The 23,872-nt window shown below is 40.6% G+C and overlaps 1 protein-coding gene across 10 annotated transcripts in view; it reads right to left on the reverse strand.

Annotated features, from left to right (window-relative positions):
- The window catches only part of dlg5a (discs, large homolog 5a (Drosophila)), a 226,662-nt gene extending 203,774 nt beyond the window's left edge, over positions 1 to 22,888 (reverse strand). For 9 of the 10 annotated variants that reach the window (XM_060853989.1, XM_060853990.1, XM_060853991.1 and 6 more), the window contains exon 1: positions 22,633 to 22,888. The gene's annotated coding sequence lies outside the window, so the exon portion shown is untranslated. Of the gene's footprint in view, positions 1 to 17,067; positions 17,116 to 22,632 lie in introns of all 10 variants that reach the window. The other variant, XM_060853983.1, reaches the window with a different exon arrangement.
- Positions 22,889 to 23,872: the final 984 nt, after the last annotated feature.

Here is a 23,872-nt window from a genome sequence, read left to right on the forward strand (position 1 = left end):
GAAGATCTTCTACATCTACTTTCATGAAGACAGTCATAAGGTATATGTATCTTATCCATAAAGACAGCAACTGTTTAATTTCCCCGCCACCTTCCTATTCTCCACTAAAAATTTCCTCATCTCACCCAACACCGGGAGGAAGAACACCTCATCTTCCGACTTGGGACCCTATAACTATACTGGATCAATGTCGATTTTACCAGATTCCTCATCTCCCCATCCCCTAGCCTTATCCCAAATCAAACCCTCCAACTCAGCAACACCCTCTTTAACTATCCTACCTGTCCATTTTCCTTCCCACCTATCCACTCCGACCTATCACCATCACCACCCACGTTCATCTACCTATCGCATTCCTAGCTACCTTCCCCCAAGCCCCACCCTCCTCCCATTTATTCCGTGGGCCCCCCACATTCCTGATGAAAAGCTTTTGCTTGAAATGTGAACTCTCCTGCTCCTCAGATGCTGTCCGACCAGCTGTGCTTTTCCAGTGCCACATGGTTTGACCGTTATTGCAAGGGATTGGAGTACAAGAGTAGGAAGCCTTATTGCAACTACAAGGTGCTGGTGAGACCACATCTGGAATACAGTGCAGTTTTAATCTCCTTAATTAAACAAAGTTATAACTTCATTACAGGCAGTTCAGAGAAGATTCACCAGTATGATCCCTGTTATGAATGGATCATCTTGTGAGCAAAAGGCTGAACAGGTTGGGAATGTATTCACTTGAGTTTAGAAGAATGAAAAGGTGATCTCACTGAAACACATAGGATTCTTAAGGGGCTGGATAGGATAAATGCTGAGAGAATGCTTCCCCTCAAAGGAGAGTCTAGGACCAGAAAGCATAATCTCAGAATAAAGGGGTGCCATTTTAAGACTGAGATGAGGAAGAATTTCTTCTCTGAAGGTTAAGTGCTTTGGAAATCCTTGTTACAGAGATCTATGGGACAGAGTCCTTGTGTATATTTAAGGCTAAAATTGATAGATTCTTGATCAGTAGGGGAATCAAGAGTTATGGGGAAAAGGCAGAAAAATGGACAAGTTTCTACTGAATGGTGGAGCAGGCTCAAGGCGCCACATGATCTACTCCTATTCCTATGGTGTGAGAATACTGAATAGGGTGGATCTTTCTTATAAAGAAATAGAGTCCTACAGCACGGAGACAGGCCCTTTGGCCCAAATTGGTCCATGCCGATCAAAATGTCCACCTACACTAACACTATTTCCCTGCACTTGACCCATATCCATTTTTTTTAATCTTTTCTATTCATGTGTTTGTCCAAATGCCTTTTAAATGTTGTTAATGTACCCACCTCAACAACTTCCACTGACAGCTTATTCCATATGAGTACCATCCTCTGTTTAAAAAAGCTGCCCCTCAGGTGCTCTTTTTCTAAAATTCAAGCTCAAAAGACCATCTTTTAAACATTAGAATTCCTGGCCACATCAAGAAGAAAATACCCAAGCTTCCAGGTTGGTGTTGAAACGTCAAAAAACCTTTATACCAACATGACTGAAACCAACACAGGCAGTCAGGGTCTGCTAACTAGGTAAGATAATGATTCTGAAACAATTCAAAGAACTTCTCTACATATTCAATTTAAACTCTAACATTCAGGATTAACATGAGAAAATGAGTTAAGAAACTAGTTAACCATCACATAAATTGCATTTTAAATGGTTGAGGCAGTCAAGATCGTACCCAGACCTTAGATGCATCAGGAGTTATGAAGCCTCATTAAAATTCTGTCATTTGCAAGGGATTCCAATTATTTACTTTTGAATATTTAGTGTTGGAAGTACCTTCAATGCCTTTCCAAATTGAATGATAAGACTTCTAAGACTTTTGAGAGTTCTCCCAAGCATCAAATTACTGGCAAAATTTAAACATTTATCAAACAGCCAATTCCATCATGCTGCTATTAATTTCTCCAAGCTCCACTCTTTCTTAGTTGCATCAAGCAAATACTGCTTGTGGGCTTCCTTTATCCCACTTTCAGTCGAACTGAATTATCAACTGCTCTAACGATTTCCTTTTGGCTCTAACATTTTTTCACAGCACAGAGCCACCATTCTCTGGGAATGCTTTAACTCCTATAGCAAATGAACGATCTCGCTGGATAGCATTTTTGCAAATAGTGAGATATTACATCTCGAGCCCAGCAAGCTGACCTACCATCAAACTTTAATTTCTAAATCTAAATGTACAGTAAAATTCATGAACCATAAATTGGATAATTACAATATTACACACAAAGAAATGTAATGCGCAACAGATCCATTCTAGAGGAATCTCGTGCTTCGTCGGACACAACACGACAAATCAGATATAGTTCCGCACATGAAAGTCAAACTTACTGCTACATCAGTCAAATAGCCATTTCTAATGTGTGTTCAAGTCTGCAAGTTATTCAACTAAGTATCTTCACAAAAGAAGAGCACAATCCCAGCTAGACATTATGACACTGATGCTTGTGGCAGTTTGTTGTACACAATATTGTCTTTTCCACATTTTGTTCTTTAATAAGATGCTTCGAGAGGTCCAGAGATTGTGAAAGAACTGCAAACTGCAAATCTTTCTTTACAGTCATACAGCATGGAAACAAACTCTTGATTCAACTAGTCCACATTGACCATATTCCCAAACCAAACTAAGAACTTGCAAAAGTTGATTGGGGGTGGATGTTGGCAGGTTAAGGGATGGTGGGAAAATGGGAAACCTTCAAAAATGAGATAATGGGAGTCCACAGACAGTATGTTCCTGTTAGGGCGAAGAGCAAAGCTGATAGGTGTAGGGAATGTTGGATGAGAACAGACATTAAGGTTGTGCTCAAGAAGAAGGAGGAAGCATATGCCAGATAGAGAGAGCAGAAGAGTATATCCTCGAAGAGTATAAAAGCAGTCAGAGTATAGATTACTTACAGTGTGGAAACAGGCCCTTCGGCCCAACAAGTCCACACCGACCCGCCGAAGCGCAACCCACCCATACCCATACATTTACCCCCTACCTAACACTACGGGCAATTTAGCATGGCCAATTCACCTGAACCGCACATCTTTGTGACTGTGGGAGGAAACCGGAGCACCCGGAGGAAACCCACGCAGACACGGGGAGAATGTGCAAACTCCACACAGACAGTCGCCCGAGGCCGGAATTGAACCCGGGTCCCTGGTGCTGTGAGGCAGCAGTGCTAACCACTGTGCCACCGTGCCGCCCCGACTGTGCCACCGTGCCGCCCCTTAAGATGGAAATCAGGAGGGGAAAAAAAGGGAACATGAGAGCGCTTTGGCAACTAGAATTAAGGAGAATCCAAAGGGATTCTACAAATACATTCAGGACAAAAGGGTAACTCAGGAGAAAATAGGACCCCTCAAAGATCAGGAAGGCCACATATGTGTGGAACTACAGGATTTGGGGGAGATACAAAACAAGTATTTTGTGTCAATGTTTACTGTGAGAAGGATATCAAAAGGTAGAGAACGTGAGGAAATAAATAATGACATCTTGAAAAATGCCCATATTACAGAGGTAGTGATGTTGGACATCTTAAAATGCAAAAAGGTGAATAAATCCCTGGGACTTGATCAGCGGTACCTAAAACTCTGAAAGAACCAAGGGAAGAGATTGCTGGGCCTCTTGCTGAGTCATCTGCATTATCAATAGCTACAGGGGAGGTGCCAGAAGACTGGAGGTTGGCTAACGTGGTGCTACTATTGAAAAAAAGGAGGTAAAAAAAGCCAGGTAACAATAGGCTGGTGAGCCTGACATCGGTCGTGGGCAAGTTGTTGCTAGGAATCCTGAAGGACAGGATTTACATTTATTTGGAAATACAAGGACTGATTAGGGATAGTCAACATGGCTTTGTGCATGGGAAATCGTGTCTCAAGAACTTGATTGAGTTTTTATTGAAGATATAACAAAGAGGATTGATGAAGGCAATGTGGTGGATGTGGTTTATTCAGACTTCGGTAAGTCATTCGACAAGGTTCCTCATGATTGACCGGTTAGCAAGATTAGATCACATGGAATACAGGGAGAACTAGGCATTTGGATACACAAATAACTTGAAGGTAGAAGGGTTGCTTTTCAGACTGGAGCCTGTGACCAGCAGTGTGCCATAAGTATTGTTGCTGGATCCTCTACCTTTCGTCATTTATATAAATGGATTTGGATGTGAACATAGGAGGAATGGTTAGTAAGTTTGCAGTATACATCAAAATTGGAGGTGTAATGGACAGCGAAGATGGGATCTTATCAGATGTCAGTGGGTCGGGGAGTGGCAGATGGAGTTTAATTTAGATAAACGTGAGGTGGAATATTTTGGAAACGCAAATTAGGGCAAATTGCTGAACAAAGATCTTGGAGAGTAGGTTCATAGTTCCTTGAAAGTTCAGTCACAGGTAAATAGGATAATGAAGGTGGTTTTTGGTAAGCTTGCCATTGTTCATGCATTGAGTACAGGAGTTTGGAAGTCATGTTACGGTTGTACAGGACATTGATTAGGCCACTACTGGAATACTATACGTTGTTCTGGTTTCCTTGCTGGAGGAAGGATGTTGTGAAACTTCACAGAATTCAGAAAATATTTACAAGGATGTAGCTATAGTTGGAGGCTTTGAACTCTAGGGAGAGGCTGAATAGACAGGGGCTATTTTCTCTGGAGGGTTGGAGACTGAGAGGTGGCCATATAGAGGTTTATAAAATCATGAGGGGCATGGTGAGGGTAAGCAGACAAGGTATTTTCCCTGGGATGGGGGAAAACTAGAGGGCATAGGTTTAAGGTGAGAGGGGAGAGATTTAAAAGGGACCTAAAGGGCACCTTTTTAAACGGAAAGGGTAGTGTGCATATGGAATGAGCTGCCAGAGGAAGTGGTGGAGGCTAGTACAATTACAACATTTAAAAGGCATCTGAATAGGTATATGAATAGGAAGGGTTTAGAGGGATACAGGCCAAGTGCTGGCAAATGGGATTAAATTTACTTAGGATATCGGGCCAGCATGAATGAGTTGGACTGAAGGATCTGTTTCCATGTTGTATTTCTTTATGACTAGTCCCATTTGCCTGGACCTTGCCCATATCCCTCCAAACCTTTCATATTCATGTACTTATTCAAATGTCTTCTAAAATGTTGTAACTGTACCTGTATCCACTACTTCCTCTGGCAGTTCATTCCACATACAAACACGCTCCGTAAAACAAAAAGTTGACCTCGTCTTTTTTTTTTAAAATTTTTTTCCTCTCACCTTAAAAATATGCCGCCTAGTTTCCCCCTCTATCCTAAGGAAAAGACTCTTGACACTCACCTTATCTATGACCCTTATTATTTTAATAAACCTCTAAGGTCAGCCCTCAATGTTCTATGCTCCAACGCAAAATGGCATATCCAACCAATTTTTCTAACACAAACCCTCCAATCCTGGCCACATCCTGGTAAATCTTTTCTGAACACTCTCCAATTTAATAATATTCTTCCTATAGCAGGGAGACCAGAACTGCGCACACTACTCCAGAAGAGGTCTCATCAATGTCCTTTACAACCTCAACATGATGCCTCATCTCCTTAACTCAAAGGTGTGAGCAATGAATAGAAACATAGAATTCCTACAGTGTGGAAACAGACCATTCGGCCTCATGTCTGAAGAGTAACCCACCCAGACCCATTCCCCCTAACCTATATTTACTCCTGACAAACGCACCCAACCTACACAACACCACGGGCAATTTAGCATAGCCAATTCACCTAACTTGCACATCTCTGGATTGTGGGAGGAAACTTCAGCACACACAGGAAACCCCCGCAGACATGAGGAGAATGGGCAAACTCCATGCAGACAATCACCCAAAGCTGGAATTGAACTCAGGTCCCTGGTGCTAACCACTGAGCCACTGTGCAACAAGTGTGCTAAATGCCTTCTTAATTACCCTGTACTGTGATGCAAATTTCAAGGAATTACGCACCTAAACTTCTTGGCCTCTCTGTTCTACAACACTATCCAGGCCTCTACTATTAACTGCCTAAATCCTGCCCTTGTTTGTTTTACCAAATTGTAATACCTCGCATTTATCCAAATTATAATCCATCTGCCACTCCTCAGCCCAATGACCGATTTGATCAAGATCCTTTGGTAACCTTAGATAACTTTCTTCCTTGTCCACTATACCCACCAATTTTGGTGTCATCCGCAAATTACTAACCATGCCTTCTAGTAGTTTATACGAACTACAAACAAAAGTAGACTGAGCACCAATCCCTGTGGAACACTGCTGTGCATCCCAGGACACTGTGTAAAGCCAGGGAAGAAGCTGTGAGGCCACCAGTAGAAACACTTGCACAATCCACAACCACAGGAGAGGTGCCAGAGGACCACAAATATGGCTAATATTGTGTCTTTATTTAAGAAAAGCTGGAAGGAGAAGCCCAAGTACTACAGAACTGTGGTCGGTAAGCTGAGGCGATTCTGAAATATAGGATTTTCGTGCATTTGGAGACGCAAAGACCGATTAGAGATAGTCAACACAGACTGCGTGAGAGAAATGTCTCTCAAACGTTTTGAGGAAGTAACCAAAAATATTGATGAGAGCACAGCGGGAGACATTTGACAAGATTTTGCATGGTGGACTAATTAGTAAAGTTAGATCACATGAGATTCAGGGTGAGTTTGCCAATTGGATACAAAATTGGCCTGATAGTGAGAGACAGGTTGTGGAGGAGGGTTGTTTCTCTGATTAGCCACACTCCAGTCCTCCAACACCTCACCAGTGACCGTAGATAACACAAACATTTCTGCCAGGTGCCCTGCAACCTCCTCCCCAACCCATTTCTCAGGATACTGTCCTTGGTCCAATATTTTGAACTGTATCATCAATGGCCTCTCCATCACTGTTGTTGACTGCACAATGTTCAGTGCTATTTGCAACTCCTCAGATACTTAAATAGTGCATGTCCAATTGCTGTAAGATATCCAGGCTTGGATGACAAGTAACATTTGTGCCACAGAAGTGCCAGATAATGACCAATTCTAATAAGCAAAAATCTAACCATCACCCTTTAACATTCAGTGCTGTTATCAGTACAGAAGCCCCATTATCAACCTCCTGGGGTTAGCATTGACCAGAAACCAGCAAAATAAACACGGTGCTACAAGGACAAGTCAGAGGCAAGGAATCCTATAGCGAATAACCCACCTCCCCAAAACTTGTCCAGCATCTACAAGGTGCAAGTTTAGAGTTGATGCAACAATCCCCGATTGGCTGGATGAATGCAGCACCAACACCACAAGAGGCTTGGCACCATCTCGGACAAAGCAGCTTGCTTGATTAGCACTAAATTAATTAATAATCACTTCCTCCACCAAAGCTTAGTTGCAGCAGTGAAGAACAGCAAGAGGTCATGGTCCATGGTAGTAACAATGACATAGGTCAGACGATTTCAGGCAGTTAAAAAGGAAAATAAAAAGCAGGTCCTCAAGAGCAGTAACGTCAAGATTATTCCCAGTGCCAAATACTAGTAAACAGTATTAATGGTTTAAAAAGAGAACTGGCATAGGAGAAAGGGCATCAGATTTCTGAGGAATTGGGCCTGGATTAATAGTTAGCCTGCGAGATAAAATGGAGTGTATGAATAAATGGGTCATTCCCACAATGGCAGCTGAGACTAGTAGTCTACTACAGGATTGGTACTTGGGCTCCAGCTGTCCACAATACGTATCAATAATTTGGATGTGGGGACCTCATAATATTTCCAAATTTGCAGACGGTACAAAACAAAGTGAGAATGTGCATTGTGATGATGCAAAGAGGTGTTAAGAGGATTTGAACAGCTTAGATAATAGGCATGAACATGGTAAATGGAATATAAGTGGAAAATGTGAGGTTATTGACTTTTATATGAGAAACAGATGTACAGATTAACAACATTTCTTAACCTCTTGCCATTTAAGAATTAATGTATAAAGTGAACTGCATGCACCTTACAAGTCACTGAAGGCTAACACGCATATGCAGCAAGCAATTCAGCAGGCAAACAGTCTGATGCTCTTTATTGCAAGAGAATTTAAATGCAGAAGCAAAGTCTCGATCCAGTTGTATCAAACACTGGTGAAACCATACGTAGTGCGTTACGTGCATATGGGAAATGGAGCAAAACATGAAACTTCGCACAGCTTAGTCAGGTCACAGATGTATATATTAATCCTATCCAAAAGACTTTTTAAATTCCTTTGGCATTCAGTGGCATCACTGCAAACATTCTAGGAACCACAAAGAAACATGTGATAATTTATTGGCTTTCTGTTATAAATGGAACTTTTGCACTATTTGCTTCTGTGAAATATGGAATCCCCATTAGTTTGGGAGCACAAATTAAATCCTTTTACACTTTTGAATTTTGAATTGTTACATTTGAACTGGTCAAGTGCAAATTGAAATAATTGTTAATATGAAATTCTCATGACCTTGTTTCTGAGATCTGGACAGCACTGACTTACAAGCCGTATTTATTTTATTTTAAATAAAGCAGAAACAATAATAAGGTTGCAATTTCTCCAAAACTTGTACAATAAATAGTGTGTAATTCTGATCATTTGAACTTTCTGTCAAAATGTCTGAGACAATTTTAGCTTCAAGATTATTGCACTTCAATGCTTACATAAACTCTTACACAGAATTTTAGTCTATTCATGTTTCATTTCTTGGAGCAAAAAGAAACCAAACAAATTTTTTGGGGAGAGGAGGCAGAGACGGGGAGAAAGAAAGCCCAGTGTTAGTGTTGCTGTTTGCCACGAGGTCAATCACCCTGGATAATTTTAAAGAAAATCCAAGTTCTCTGAGCACAATTTACCGTCACGTTCTTAACAATGTTATCAAATATCCCTCCATCTTTCCCCACATTCTCCTTTTTATTTTTTTTTCTTCTTCATCTTGCATTTGTGTCCCTTCTCTTGTTTCTACCCTTTATCCTTCCATCTTTCTTTTTCCCTTGTCCACTTCATGTATCAATCACACCACTAAATAGGAAAGGTAGTACACCATTGTAGGCATGGAACAGTATAGAAAAGAAATGATTTATGACTGAAAAACCCACAAATTTTCAATATTACTTCCTACCAAAGTTAGCAATTGCCCACAATTGTAATAGAACGTGCACCTGTTACAAAGCATGCTTAACATGAAGAATGGCAACATGAGAAAGATTTTAGCCGATGGTAAGACTCCACCACAAGGTAGCTGTCTGATCTCAGAGCACGAGATAATTTCATAAGGTGCCAAACCTCATTCTATAACAGAAAGATAAAGATGGCAGATTAAAGACTTTCAATTATATCGAGCATCATCATGAAAGCAAAATTATTGACATATACTTCAAAATAAGGGAAAAGCAACCTTACAAAATATTAATTTGCAATGACCATTTATGTAAAAAAACAAAGAAATCTGTTTACATTTGATAAGATGGAGAGATACTGATTGGAAAAACATACAAAATTGTGCCACCTTGTCAATGCAAATAAGAAGAGGGCAAATTGATCAGGGCCAAGATATCACGTATTTTTAGTTTGTCTTATCTTATTCTTTTTCCCAACCTGCGTTTATCCGTTTATTTCCACATAGTTGCGATGTAGCTTTAATATTATTAAATCTTTCTATTCTTGAACTCAATATTTAAGGCTATTTAGGGAAATTTGGGCAAAAATTGTTATTTCAAACATTTAGCAAAACATAAATATAGCAAAAATAACCAAACACTACTTCACTTTTCACAAACATTCTACTTTTCTTCAAGCAAAATCATTAATTTATAGAACATAAACTTCTTGATGCATTGCTCTGGGATAGTCCAGAAAGTTGACGTGATTATAATTTGAACAATTTGTGCCTATATTAAACCTTTATCAGAGGGATGTCCAGTTGTATACTATTGTAGTATTTCGGAAGTGGTCGGGCAGAATTAAAACCGCAGGAGTTCCATTATATTTAAAATGCAGTATTTATTCAGCCAACGTCATAATGTCGTTAAAATATTAAAAGCTTTCATGACACAGAAATAGAAGAGACATATTTATTATGATAGTAACCTGCTGTTCAATGTTTGAAATGCTTCAACAGTTTCTAAACATTTATTCCAATTATTCGAAATAAGAAGAAATTTTGCATCAGAAATATTTCAATTCTAACTATATCTTTTCTTAAAATCACAATCTCTTTATTGAAGATCCAGGCAAAATGTATTAATTTCTGAACCCAAATTTCATTTATGCTATTCACATGCAAAGTACAAACATTGCTCCCAAAACATAAAACATTGACAAACAACTTTGTCAGCTCATGATCTACAGACAACTTGGAATGCTTAGCATCTGGGGGGGATGCATGGCAATATAAAAAAGTTATCTTAAAACATCAACGCTTCCTGTAAAGATATCAAATCAGGAGCAGAGCAGACAATTTCTTGATTTCATAAAAACATGGTACTTGTATTTGCAATCACATTATTTGTTTAAGTTAAAATTCAAAAATATGGTCTAAAAATAGAATTAAGCTCTTGAAACAAATCTGAACCACCACTTAGATCTAAAAATATCACCCATATGCAACAAATTGTTTGCAGGAATTCAACACTGCAATAAGTAGGACTTTTCAGGTCAAGCTGGGCTCGCTTCCATTTAAGTTTAGAAGAACGAAGGAGAACTTTATTGAAGTGTAGAAGAACCTTGATTATCCGAATGACACTGGCAGGGTGTATTTTATGAGATAATTGAATGCCGATAACACTGTTCAGTCATGATTTGGAGATGCCGGTGTTGGACTGGGGGGTATAAAGTTAAAAATCACAACACCAGGTTATAGTCCAACAGATTTTATTGGAAGCACACTAGCTTATCGGAGCACCACTCCTGATGAACCATCTTACAACCACCTGATGAAGGAATGATGCTCTGAAAGTTAGTGTGCTTCCAATTAAACCTGTTGGACTATAACCTGGTGTTGTGTGATTTTTAACACTGTTCAGCCAAGCATCGGGATCTTGCTGGATAATCCGAAATTCAGATAATCGAATGCTGGATAATCGAGGTTCCTCTGTATAGAAGATCCTGAAGGTTTTGGGAAGATAGACGTGGAAAATATGTTTCCTCTTGTGAATCAATCCAGAATTAAGGGGCCCTGTTTTAAAATTAGGGGTTGCTCTTTCAGGACACAGATAAAGAAAAATTATTTTGTCTCAGAGTTGTGTGACTTTGGAGTTCTGTCTCAAAAGGCAGAAGAGTTTAAGACTGGAGACATTTCTGAAGACAAAAGTGAATCGTTTTTTTATTATCTAGCAGATAAGCTCCTGGTTTCCGACTCAGGAATTGGAATTGCAATTGAACATGATTATTCCTGGGGTTGTAGTAGAAAAGGATACACTAAAGATGCAAATTAACTATCTTATTTATAAATGAAACAAAACTTTACACTACCTCACAGCAAAAAGGATATTTTGTACAATCAATTAGCCTGATTTTCAGACATATTTTCCAAATATCCGTCGTGTGCTTAGTTGGAGCACATGTTAATTCACTGTTCTTCACTTATAAAGATTTTCTTTCAGAAGTAGACTGAGGTGAAAACATTGCACCATTATCATATTCAGCTAACTATGGATAAAGCTGGTTTAAAGAGTAAATGCGCAAGTATTAAAGGAGGAAGATAGGAAATACAAAAATATCAATAAAAGACAGAGAAACGATTATGCAAAAAGAGAGAATGAACACGTTTTGTTTAACATTTCGTAAGCAGTACTATGAAAGTCAATGGGATGCTTTTAATTAATTCACAACACAAAATGGCCATTTGGCCCACTGTGCTTCTGTTGTTACAGTGTAAATGCTAGCCCATAGGCCTCACATTTCTACTCTTTTTTTCCCCCCACAGCCCTGCCCATTTCCTTTACAAATGTCACAACTTCACTCTGAAGCAGAAAATAAAGGTCAGAAGTCACACAACACTCGGCTATAGTTCAACAGCTTTATTTGAAGTTGCAAGTTTTCAGAGTGCTGTTCCTTCACCTGACAATGGAGCAGTGCTCTGAAAGCTTGTGACCCTGTCCACCCTGGTCCAACATTGGCACCTCCACATAATATATGAAATGCTAAGTCTCCAATAGCAACTGGCAAAATTGGTACACTCATTGTAGACTTTTAATAACATCTACATTGAGTCCCATCTTTTTCAAGCTCCTCAAATAAACTTCAATACGATATGCTTGCTGACGTCCAAAATTCTCAACTCTTATAAACTTCATTTTAACAATTTGAATTGCATCAAAAATGCTCTAATTTAATGTAGTCTACTTCAATTCAGCAAATTCTGTTCAACTAGATTTATAATATAATGACTGCACACCAAAACTGAAAACAAATGGTCCAAGTTCCAATGGGCTGTGTAGTGCAAAAGCTCACCATCACATTTGTATAATCGAAACCATAACTGAAAAATTTTTGCTTTCGTAATGTCATGTTGTAACACCACCAGCAACATAAATTGATCAGTGTAAGGTGAAAGCAATAGGTGCAAAACTGCCAAATCCAGAATCAGAAATGAATTATTCTAATGTTAATACACTTAGTCTGATTGTCAAATATTTCAAATGTTACTCTCAAATTCCAAACCTACAAATTCCAACAGTTGTTAAATATTTTTTAATCTGCTGAAGCTTTCAAAGTGCAAACCTGCCTGTTTCTCAAAGTGTCCATTTCTTAAAAAAAATTGCACAGAGATACTAACTGAAGAAAAGGATCTTTTTTAATGAAGTACTTGAAACTTCCATTCTTACAATAATTCTCGGTTCATATTGGCACAATGAAAGTAGAAGGCTTTAATTTTGCAAACACAATCCGATTTCTAATTGTCAGTAAGGGCAACATTGATGAATAATTTTGAGATCATTGCAGATAACCGTAGGTAGGTGATCTGCTCCCAAATTTGGAGAAACATATTGAAGTTAAACTGCTAATTGCTTTCTCTAGTCAAATCTGCAAATCATTTCCAATGCTGATTTCCTTTTCCTCTACTACATTTGCTCTCAATCCTTCGCAAGTTGATTTCTTTGGAGGAATTTGTTTCTATGGGAGCTAGTCACCCTCTGGTAACCTACTGAACTACACATTTGTTACAGGTGAGCCTTGACACCTGTATTTGCAGGCTATAATGATGAATCAACCCTGTGATCTGGTAAGACTATAGTGATTTTACCTTAATCACAGAACATCACCTTTGCGATAATACAGTAGTCATTCTATTCACTAGTTATTCTATTTATAAAGTGCCATAAACAGAAATACTTCTTAACTTACAGCATGAAATAATTGGAAGTGCAATAGATTGAACTAATGGGTGGAGAAATAAAGTAGACACCAATTAACTAGAACCTCAGTTTACTCTTATTAACCAAAGAATGGTATCTTCATCACTACAACATTCTCTCAATGCTGCATTAAAACATCAGACTAAATTATAAGCTAAAACATACATGACGCTTCTAAATTCAGAGTGGAACTACTACTACTACTCAGACATACTCGGTACATACCACGGAAATATTGCTTGCTTTGGGATATAAGTCTCAAAATACACTCAATGTATTTCCGTTGTCAGCTGCGAGGTGGACTACTAACGAAACATTAGCCCAACCTTGTAATCTGAACATTGCGGAGGCTTATTCAGCTATTGTATTTGAAGTATCATGTAACATAATGAGAATATTGTGAAGTTGTTTGGAGTGCCATGTCACAGAAAACATGATATAAATGATGCCGAATGGATTCATTTGGAAGGAAGATTTCCATTTTATAGCACCCTTCCCTAAGATAAGGATTACCCAAAGAGCTGCATGGCCATCTCATGGATGAATTACACTTTGATTTGCAGCTCATCTGATAAGTGGCAACTCCAGAACTGCAGCACTCCCCAGTACTGCAGTGGAGGGTCAAACTATACTTCATGCTCAAAACTCTGGAACAAGGTTTAGATGGAAATGAAGAAAATAGCAATAGTAGATCTTTGGTCATCTGATCACCCAACTCACCCTGTTCTGCTTTCTCCCCAAACTCTTTGATCTTTTTAACCCTAAAAACTATATTTAACTCCTTCTTGAAAACATTCAATGTTTTGATCTTCCTTTTTTTTCCTATGGCAGATAATTCCACAGTCCTGCTACACATGATGAATACATTTCTCCTTACCTGAGTCTTAATAGACTACCTGTATCCTTAGATTGTGACCCCTGATTCTGGACTCCCCAGTCATCGAGAACATCAGCCCCTTGTTTACCCTTGCTAATCCAGTTAGAGCTTTACAGGTTTCTACGGTGATTCCTCCTTCATTCTTCTCAACTCAAGACAACAAAGTCCAAACTGATCCAGTCTCTCCTCTAAGGCCTACCATCCCAGAAATCACAATACCACCTTCTGTAAAATAGTGCTCAATGATTTGTAGCAATCACTTAAATTTTACAAGGATAATGGATTATGTTTCTGAAGAAAAACTAAGTTATAAATTTTTTCACAGAAATCGCAAAGGTAAACAGATGACGTGATAGGGGTCTTCAGGTGTTCAAAAAGGCTATGATAAAATTAATAACAATAAATTATTTGCATTAGTTGCAACAAGACTGTCCAAATTTATGTTAGCAAAAAGAATTTAAAAGGTTTTTGAAAAATGACTTAACATGATAAAAATGAAATTTTTCAAGTTATAAAAGCAAATTTTGACTCATTACAAATTGGACCTTTGCTTGACAAAGAGAAATATGAATGTGCAATAGCTCACAAGTAGAACGTTGAGATTTCAACTCTTTGGCAAACAAACATCGAGAAAAACAGAAGTAAAGGTTTGGTGAACCAAAGGGTCTAATGCTGACTTTTGACATTCTGTAGATAGTGAAATGTATTCTAAACATTGTGCCTTTTAGGCTTAGATTTCAGTAAACATCAATAGAAGGAAAATAATTCCCAAAAGAGCTTGATGTGTGTCTCTCAAATTAAAACAGTTTGAAGATAATTATTTGCTCTCAAGCAACCTAATAAAGCTGTAAACACAGCTGTAATAAACTTCATCCATAAAGCACAAAAAGAAAGTATCACATTCCATGAAAAAAAAATTCAAATGCATCCACGACCAAACCAGAGTGACGGCCTGTGAAGTAAGCGCCTCACACAGGTTATGGGTGGAATGTTAACCAGTGAGATTGCACAAAATTCTCATTAAACTCAGGAATACATTAACAATGAATGTGCTTTAATAGTATATCTAAACAAATACTGCACTCCTACTGCTAAAACAGCCTGAAATGAAATGCTCTGTACACAACTAAATTACCTATAACTGTTAATATTCAGATCATGAGAATGTTTGAAAATAATAGATATGGTTCACGAATGTTCTGTTTACTATGAGAATTGTGAAGGATTTTAGTATGTTTCAGAATTCTCTATTGAACTTTGTCAGAACTGTTGAGAGATCAAGTGAATCTCAGAAATTGAGGTGGTGTGGTCGTAAAATGGATGTAAGATCAGAGGATCAATGTGATGAAGATTATTCCTCTGCCCTTCAGCCTAAACCTTTGGAAGCTCTAAGCCAAGATGTCATGCATCCTCATAAGTGACAGTGAAATGGCACAGGGATAGAAACAATGCCTTGGCCATATTTTTTGTCACCTTAGCCTTGTGCACATAACAGTGATGAAGCTGATGTAGCATAGAAGGAAGATGAAGCAAGAACAAAAAGTACAGAAATAGTCCATCCAACCACCTGTTAGGTTCTATATTTCTTACATATTATTCAATGCCCTCGTTCCTGAGTAACCTTTTCTCTCCAAATTGATTCAATGCCTATTTACTTCCTGAAGCTTAACTAAATCAGTCCTTAACTTGTCTGCATCATGCAATGTATTGCTTACTAAATCCCTCATTTCAGATGTCATTCTGTGGATTGTTACTGAGCATAAACTTGAGGGCTACTGTACCCTCTCTAATTTCAAATTCAACAATTATTCAATTGACATCTGACTAGATCATCTCATTTACTCATAACATCCACTGCATGGTGCATTAGTATTTGAACACAACACAAAAAAGATCAATCTTCACAATTTTACTTGCATTCACAAAAAGGGAGGAAAAAAAATGGTTGCTGACCATTCTCCCACATGCAGCATGAAGGCAAACACACACTCTTGCAAAGGTGGGTAAGCTTTGTGCACTCTCCCTCTCTGGCGGATGCAATCTTACCTTTGTACAAATACAGGAAGTAAACACAGACACAGTTTCAAAGAGGCAAACCTAGACATGCAAATTTTCTCTTTCATCTAGAGTATCATTCTTACACACAGGCATGTAAACAAGTCAGGAACACTGTCTCACTCATCAATAGTGTCAGGTAGGCACCAATAAAGTTTGATACACACTTGCATGTGGAAACAAGCAAGTGCATGCACATAACCAAGTGTACTGTCTTATTTAGAGACTGACGGGCATCAACACAATTCAAAACAAAAGCTCACCAACATCTTCTCAAGGAAAATGATACATGAACAATAAATAATGACTTAATCAGCAATTTTCTGGGCATTTTGTGAATGTTTTAAAAAACATTTTTCACACAGAGAAGTGTGCAAATAAGTGCAAAGTCTCTCATGCACAAGCAAATGCACAACTGACTTTCACACAATAAATATAACTAGAACCTGGAAGAAATGCCCAGAATATAACAGATGGCAAGTAAAATGTACAGACACAGCTAAGCATATTCAGACAAACATGCTTTTGCACACACAGACATTTGCATTGAGATGGACAATTACACAGGCCTCGCCGTCACACCACCGTCAGCATAATGCTTCATTGAAGCAAACACATACTTCCAATGCCTCATTTAAAAAATCAGTTTCAGTCTCTTCACACAACCACTTAAAGATTACTTTATTGTTATGTCCAAAATGAGATGCATGCTCAGGGAATCAAGCAGAGTCAAACTTATTATTACAAATAATACATCCTTTCCATTGACATACAATCACAACTACACTCACCTCCACACACAGGTAGTGCTTGGTCATCCTTACATGCAGAGGTGATCCCTGGATCAAAATATGTAGACAGTTGTGTCAGACACAGACATTCACAAAAGGAAACACACTCAATCAAACACAATGGACAGGCCACCCAGGGAGGACATCAATGTAAGAAAAGGCCTCTGGTCAATTTGCGAAATCAGTTCCATTATTCTGCTGCTTTCTCCTGGCGGTGGGTTGGAAGACATTAGTGTCGACAGCGAGATTCCAAATTAGATTGTTGTGTGAACAAAGAAATCTTGGAGTGCAGGTTCATAGTTCCTTGAAAGTAGAGTCGCAAGTAGATAGTATAGTGAAGGTGGTGTTTGGTTATGCCCTCCTTTATTGGTCAGAGTATTGAGTATAGAAGTTGGGAGGTCATGTTGTGGTTGGACAGGACATTGGTTAGGCCACTGTTTGAACATTGCATGCAATTCAGGTCTCCTTCCTATCGGAACAATGTTGTGAAACGTGAAAGAGTCCAAAGGTGATTTACAAGGATGTTACCAAGGTTGGAGGATTTGAGCTATAGGGAGAGGCTGAATAGGCTGGGGCTGTTTTCTCTCGAGCATTGGAGGCTGAGGCGTGATCTTATAGAGGTTTATAAAATCATGAGGGGCATGGATAGGATAAATAGACACGATCTTTTCCCTGGGTGGGGTAGTGTAGAACTGGAGGGCATAGTTTTAGGGTGAGAGGAGAAAGATATAAGAGACGTAAGGGGCAACTTTTTCATGCAGAGGGTGGTGCATGTATGGAATAAGCTGCCAGAGGAAGTGGAGGCAGCTGGCACAATTATAGCATTTAAAAAGCATCTAGATAGGTATATGAATAGGAAGAGTTTAGAGGGATACAGGAGAAGTGCTGGCAAATGGGACTAGATTTACTTAGGATATCTGGTCAGCATGGAAACAGACCAGGTGGTCTGTTTCCATGCTGTACTTCTCTATGACTCTACGAAGAATTATTGGCAATTATCACATCAGTGCAGTTTTGCCAGCACTAGACACCACCCACCTTCAATCTATCAGTAACTGTGAAGGCTGGTGAGTGCACAACAGAGTCAAGATTACTTTAAGCTGAACAAGATCTAAAAGTTCCAAACGAAAAATAGCAAAACTGTTGCTTCCCATGCTTAAATCTTACCAGAGTGTAGAATTTGTGTATACTGATATCTGTGATCATCAAAAGGCAGAGGTCTAGCTAATCTTCATGACAGTTCTCATGCAACTTTTGTACTTGCTGCCTGGGCCTCAGTTGCAATCTCACTGGTCACAACAAATGGGCTTCTAGACTCACTTGGCAAAGGCCATATTGTTGTAGACAAGCAGGACGCTGGAATAACTCAGCAAGCCAGCCAGCATCAGGAGAAGGAGAAGTTAACATTTTAGGTATACCCCTTCTTCAGGGAATACTTTTGGCAATTACCACCTCTAGAAACTGCCATTCTTAATTGATGGTGATCAAGGAATTGACTGTCTCCTGGAAAGTGCAGCTAAAAGATCATTAAGTGGGTTCACAACCTGAATGACCTAAATGCTGGGCTCCTGATGGCCATGGCAACATTCAGTCTGGTGTCTTTCAGTGAAGACTGTCACAGAGCTCCATCCCTCTCACAGACAGAAAGCCATCGAACAGTACATATGTTCATAATAGCATAGATATGATTCTTCATACGCACAGATACACGTCTATCTCACTCATTCAGAAAATCACACACACAATAAAGCACTTCTATCACACAGACAAATCACTCCACATCCAGCCAAGGCTGTATTTTCATTCCACAGCAGATAGAGAGATGAATAGGCCAGAAATTCCATGCAATGAAGCATCATGTTAGTGTGCCAGCATGTTCCTACATCTGGATTTTCAAAGAAGCAGATTCAAGGAGACAGTAAACCAGGAATAGAAAGCTAATTAAGTTAAAATACCAACTGTCAAGTGGATTTTCCAAGTGACAGAATCATAGATTCCCTATAGTATACATAGAGGCCATTTGTCCTATCGAGTCTGCACTGACCCTCCGAAGAGCATCCCACCTAGATCCACCCTTCCCCCTTTAATCCTGGCTTTTTTCCTAGCCTGCACATCCCTGGACATTGTGGAGCAATTTAGCCTGGCCAATCCCCCTATGCTGCATATCTCTGGACTGTGTGAGGAAACTTAGCATTCAGAGAAAACCCACGCAGACAGAGGGAGAATATGCAAACTCCACAGAAACAGCGACTCATGGCTGGAATCGAACCTGGGTCTTCCTGGTGCTGTGATGCAGTAGTGCTAAGCACTCTATCCCATGCCACCCAAACTTCACAGAAAGGAACTCCAAATGGCAGACAGGAATTCAGGAGGCAGCATGTCTGCCCAAAGACACACCCTGCCTTGAAAGCCTTTGCATGGGTCTGCAAGGGCCAGAGACTATTTTGAAAAATACTTCTCTGTCTGCCAAAATAGTCTAATACTTGGGAGTCATGGCATATTTTGAAACTCTTACATCTTCAAAGGGCATTTCCACTTTGACATACCTATGGTTTCACATCTATAGTTAAAAAAAAGTGTCCACCATCTTTCATCATTTATATAAGTGATTTGGATGCGAATATAGGAAGAATGGTTACTAAGTTTGCAAATTACATCAAAATTGTGAAGAAAGTTATCTCAGAGTACAACAGGATCTTGATCAGTTGGGCCGAGGAGTGGCAGATGGGAGTTTAATGTGGATAAGTGGAAGGAGTTGAATTTTGGTAAGGCAAACCAGGGCAGGACTTATACAGTTCATGGTAGGGCCCTGGAGAATGTTGCTGAACAAGGAGACCTGGGGTGCTGGTGCATGTTTCCTTGAAAGTGGAGTCACAGGCAAACATAGTAGTGAAGAAGGCATTTGGCACTCTTGCTTTCATTGGTCAATACATTGCGTATAGGAGTTGGGATGTCAGGTTGCAGTTAAGACATTGGTGGGGCCATTTTTAGAATATTGTCTTCAATTCTGGTCTCCCTGCTAAAGGAAAGATGTCGCTAAACTTGAAAGGGTACAGAAAAGATTTACAAGGATGTTGCCAGGATTGGAGGATTTGAGCTATAGGGAGAGGTCAAATAGGTGGGGGTTTTATTCCCTGGAGCAGAGGCTGAGGGGTGACCTTAGAGGTTTATAAAATCATGAGGGGCATGGATAGGGTAAATAGCCATGGCCTTTTCCCCCCGGAGTAGAGGTGTCCAAAACTAGAGGGCTTAAGGTGAGAGGGGAAATATTTAAAAGGGACCTGAGGGGCAACTTTTTTACACAGGGAATGGTGCATGTATGGAATGAGCTAGCCAAGGAGTGGGGACAATTATGACATTTATAATGCATCTGGATGGGTATATGAATGGGAAGGATTTGGAGGGATATGGGCCAAATGCTGGCAAATGGAACTAGATCAATTTAGGATATTTGATCGGCATGGATAAGTTGGACCGAAGGGTCTGTTTCCATGCTGTATAACTATTATTTTCAGATGGGCTTGCATTTACCCAGGGCTTTGAGTGTTCCATCTGCAGATCCCACCCATCATCCTTAGCCAAATGTTGCTCCTAGAGGCGGCCTGTTAACTGACTACTTCTCAGAAAATTCTTGCACATAGCTGCCAAGAGCACCTTCTGGGTTCCAGACCAAGAATTCATTGCACAAGTACCAAGATCCTGAAACTATAATTCAGACTCATGAAGTGGAGTCATACACAAACAACTGTACAATCTGTGCTACATCGCACACTGTCAAAATTTCAAGCAAACAGAATCTCACTCACAGGTTGACTTTTAATTCCATACACAAACAGAGAGATGGGCACAATTCTACAGGCCTACAAGTAGAACCAGCTATAGTGCATATTTGTCACACCTGTATTATCAAATACACACATATACAACTGGACAAGTTCAGCCCTACAATTAGACAGCTGCAAAATGTCAACAGACAGGCTTAGTTCATTACTCAAAAGATGGGAGCACAGTCTCAGACAGGCAAATTCACAATTTCAGACAAACAGACAGGTTTGACTTCATAGAGGCAATCTTAGACAGGTTGACATGGGGCTTCGGCTGCAGATGGACCCAGACTGATAGGGGGAGACAGACAGACAAACTCAGGGGTTGGTACACCTGGATAGTTCAGTCAGTATGGCACCAGATTTTTAATCTGAAGGTCCAGGATTTTGAAACATATTGACACATACAAGGTTCTTATGAGAATGAGATGGGAGATGTGGAGAGATTGTTTCCCACTGTGGGAGAATCTAAGACCAGAGGGCAAAACCTCAGAATAATGGGTCACCCAATTAAGGTAGAGATGAGGAGAAATTCCTTTTTTAAGAGGGTAATGAACTTATGGAATTCTTTACCATGGGGGCTGTCAACACTGGGTCATTAAATGTATTCAAGACTGAGATAAGCAGATTTTAAATCAGTAAGTGAAACAAAATTCAGTGATATGGAAGGAAAGTGGAGTGGAGTATTATCAGATAAGGCGTTATCTCACTGAAAGGCGAAGACGACACAATGGGCCAAATGGCTCAACTTCTGCTCCTATACCATATAACCCCCGTTTACACACTGTTTTAACAAAGGAGTCAATGGTTATAGAGATGGATGATCAGAGCCAGGAGGAAAGATCCAGCCAGACAATCAACATCAGAGCCAACTGGACGGACTGAGCCAGTTTCACAAATAGACAGACCCAGGGTAATAGAGACAGACAGACAGATAGATAGACACATCCAGACAAGAGGCAGATCCAGGACAGAAAGTGACAGGGAAGGGACCAGCAGGGAGGGAGACTGTCACATGCAGGCCCAGTCAAAAACAGACAAAGTCAGGTGCGGACGCAGTTAGAACAACAGACCCCCAGACAGAAACAGCCAGACACAGACTCAAGTAGACAGACGAGACAGACACCCAGACAGAAACAGCAAGAGGCAGAAACAGTGAGACGAAGCTTCGGGTAGACAGACGAGACAGACACCCAGACAGAAACAGCAAGAGGCAGAAACAGCCAGACACAGACTCAAGTAGACAGACGAGACAGACACCCAGACAGGAATAGCCAGACGCAGCCTCGGGTAGACAGACACCCAGGCAGAAACAGCAAGAGGCAGAAACAGCCAGACGCAGCCTCGAGTAGACAGACACCCAGACAGAAACAGCCAGACGCAGACCCAGGTAGATAGACACCCAGACGCAGACCCAGGTAGACAGACACCCAGACACAGACCCAGGTAGACAGACACCCAGACAGAAACAGCCAGACACAGACTCAGGTAGACAGACAGGCGCAGACAGACAGACTCAGACAGGTCCGTCCTCCCTCTGAACTAGCCTTCCCCTGCTGCTGGGAGTCGAGCCCCAGCTTTTTCCACCAACAGATGCACCTAGTTATCCTGCAAGGGTGCTAACTGTCACTCCGATCTGGGAGGGGGCGAGGGCGATGGATTGGCTTCTCATCCCGGAGGGCAGCAGAACCGAGCCCGCCCGCGAGTGCCTGATCCCTGGACCGACTCCGCCGCCTCTTACCTCAACGGTCGCGACAAAATCGCTCAGTGCACGGCCCGGCCTGTGTCGCGTCGCCCTCAGCTCCGGTTAGTGGCCGTACGGGGTCAAGTGAGGGGAGGGAGCCCCGGAGATTTTGTGGAGCAGTAACAGAGGCCGGTTTTCGGCCCCATTCCCACTCACAAGCCGCTCGCTGTTTTTTTTCCAACTCCCCCCCCCCTCCTCTCTACCCCCGAGAGGGGCCGTTGCGTGACGCCAACGCCAGGTGCCCAGTGCGCAGGCGCTGCGTCCCGGAGGGGTGGAATCACGGACAAGGAGCTTCAAAGTGGGTGGGTGGTGGGGAGGGACCTGAGTTGCGCCTGCGTATTGATGTAAAGGGAGCCGCCGGGCTAATAGCCTGAGTGCGCCTGCGCGTCCTGTATACTTCCCCGGCACTCAATGGACCTATCCGTCCATGATAGATTCCAGGTGTTTAATGCGCCTGCGCATCTATCGAACAGCGTCTCGACTCGATTGTTTCACTGCGCCTGCGTGTAGCCCATTGGACCAGGTACTAGCTCAGGTGGATGACCCTTGCAGTAGGTTGAGGCGATAGTCAAAATCTAATAAAATAAAACGAAGAACTGCGAATCGAAAACAATAACAGAAACTGCTAGAGAAACTCAGCAGCTCTGGTGGTATCTGTGGAGGGAGAACAGAGTTTACATTTCGAGTCAAGTGATCCTCCTTTATGTAAATGCATGCAGTTCACTGACTTCAAGATTCAAATCCCACATACTGTTCTTCACAAGTTTGAGGAAGCTTCTTAGGTAAAGGAGAAAAATCCCTACCTTTTATCTTAGCCTGCTTGGCACACTCTCCTCATTCCTGATGAAGGGCTTATGCTCGAAACGTCGAATTCTCTATTCCTGAGATGCTGCCTGGCCTGCTGTGCTTTGACCAGCAACACATTTGCAGCTGTGATCTCCAGCATCTGCAGACCTCACTTTTTACTCAAAAATCACGAAGGAGCTACCCACTGGGCAAAGAAAATGGAAACCGGTGCAAACAGCCAAAATGACAAACTTCGATTGTGACAAAGGCAAGACAGATGAAACAAAATCATCAGGTACAGGCTATCAAAGTCAGCGAGAAAACATAAATATCCTTTGTATAAGCAAATGAATAAAATTTTATACCAGATTTAAAAAAAGAAAGTGTTTAACATTAATTCAAGGAAATGAAAAAAACGAAATAATTTAGAGATCAGAGAAATAAATGTGCT

The sequence above is a fragment of the Hemiscyllium ocellatum genome, chromosome 43 (genome assembly GCF_020745735.1).
Source record: "Hemiscyllium ocellatum isolate sHemOce1 chromosome 43, sHemOce1.pat.X.cur, whole genome shotgun sequence".
Lineage (NCBI taxonomy): Eukaryota > Metazoa > Chordata > Chondrichthyes > Orectolobiformes > Hemiscylliidae > Hemiscyllium > Hemiscyllium ocellatum.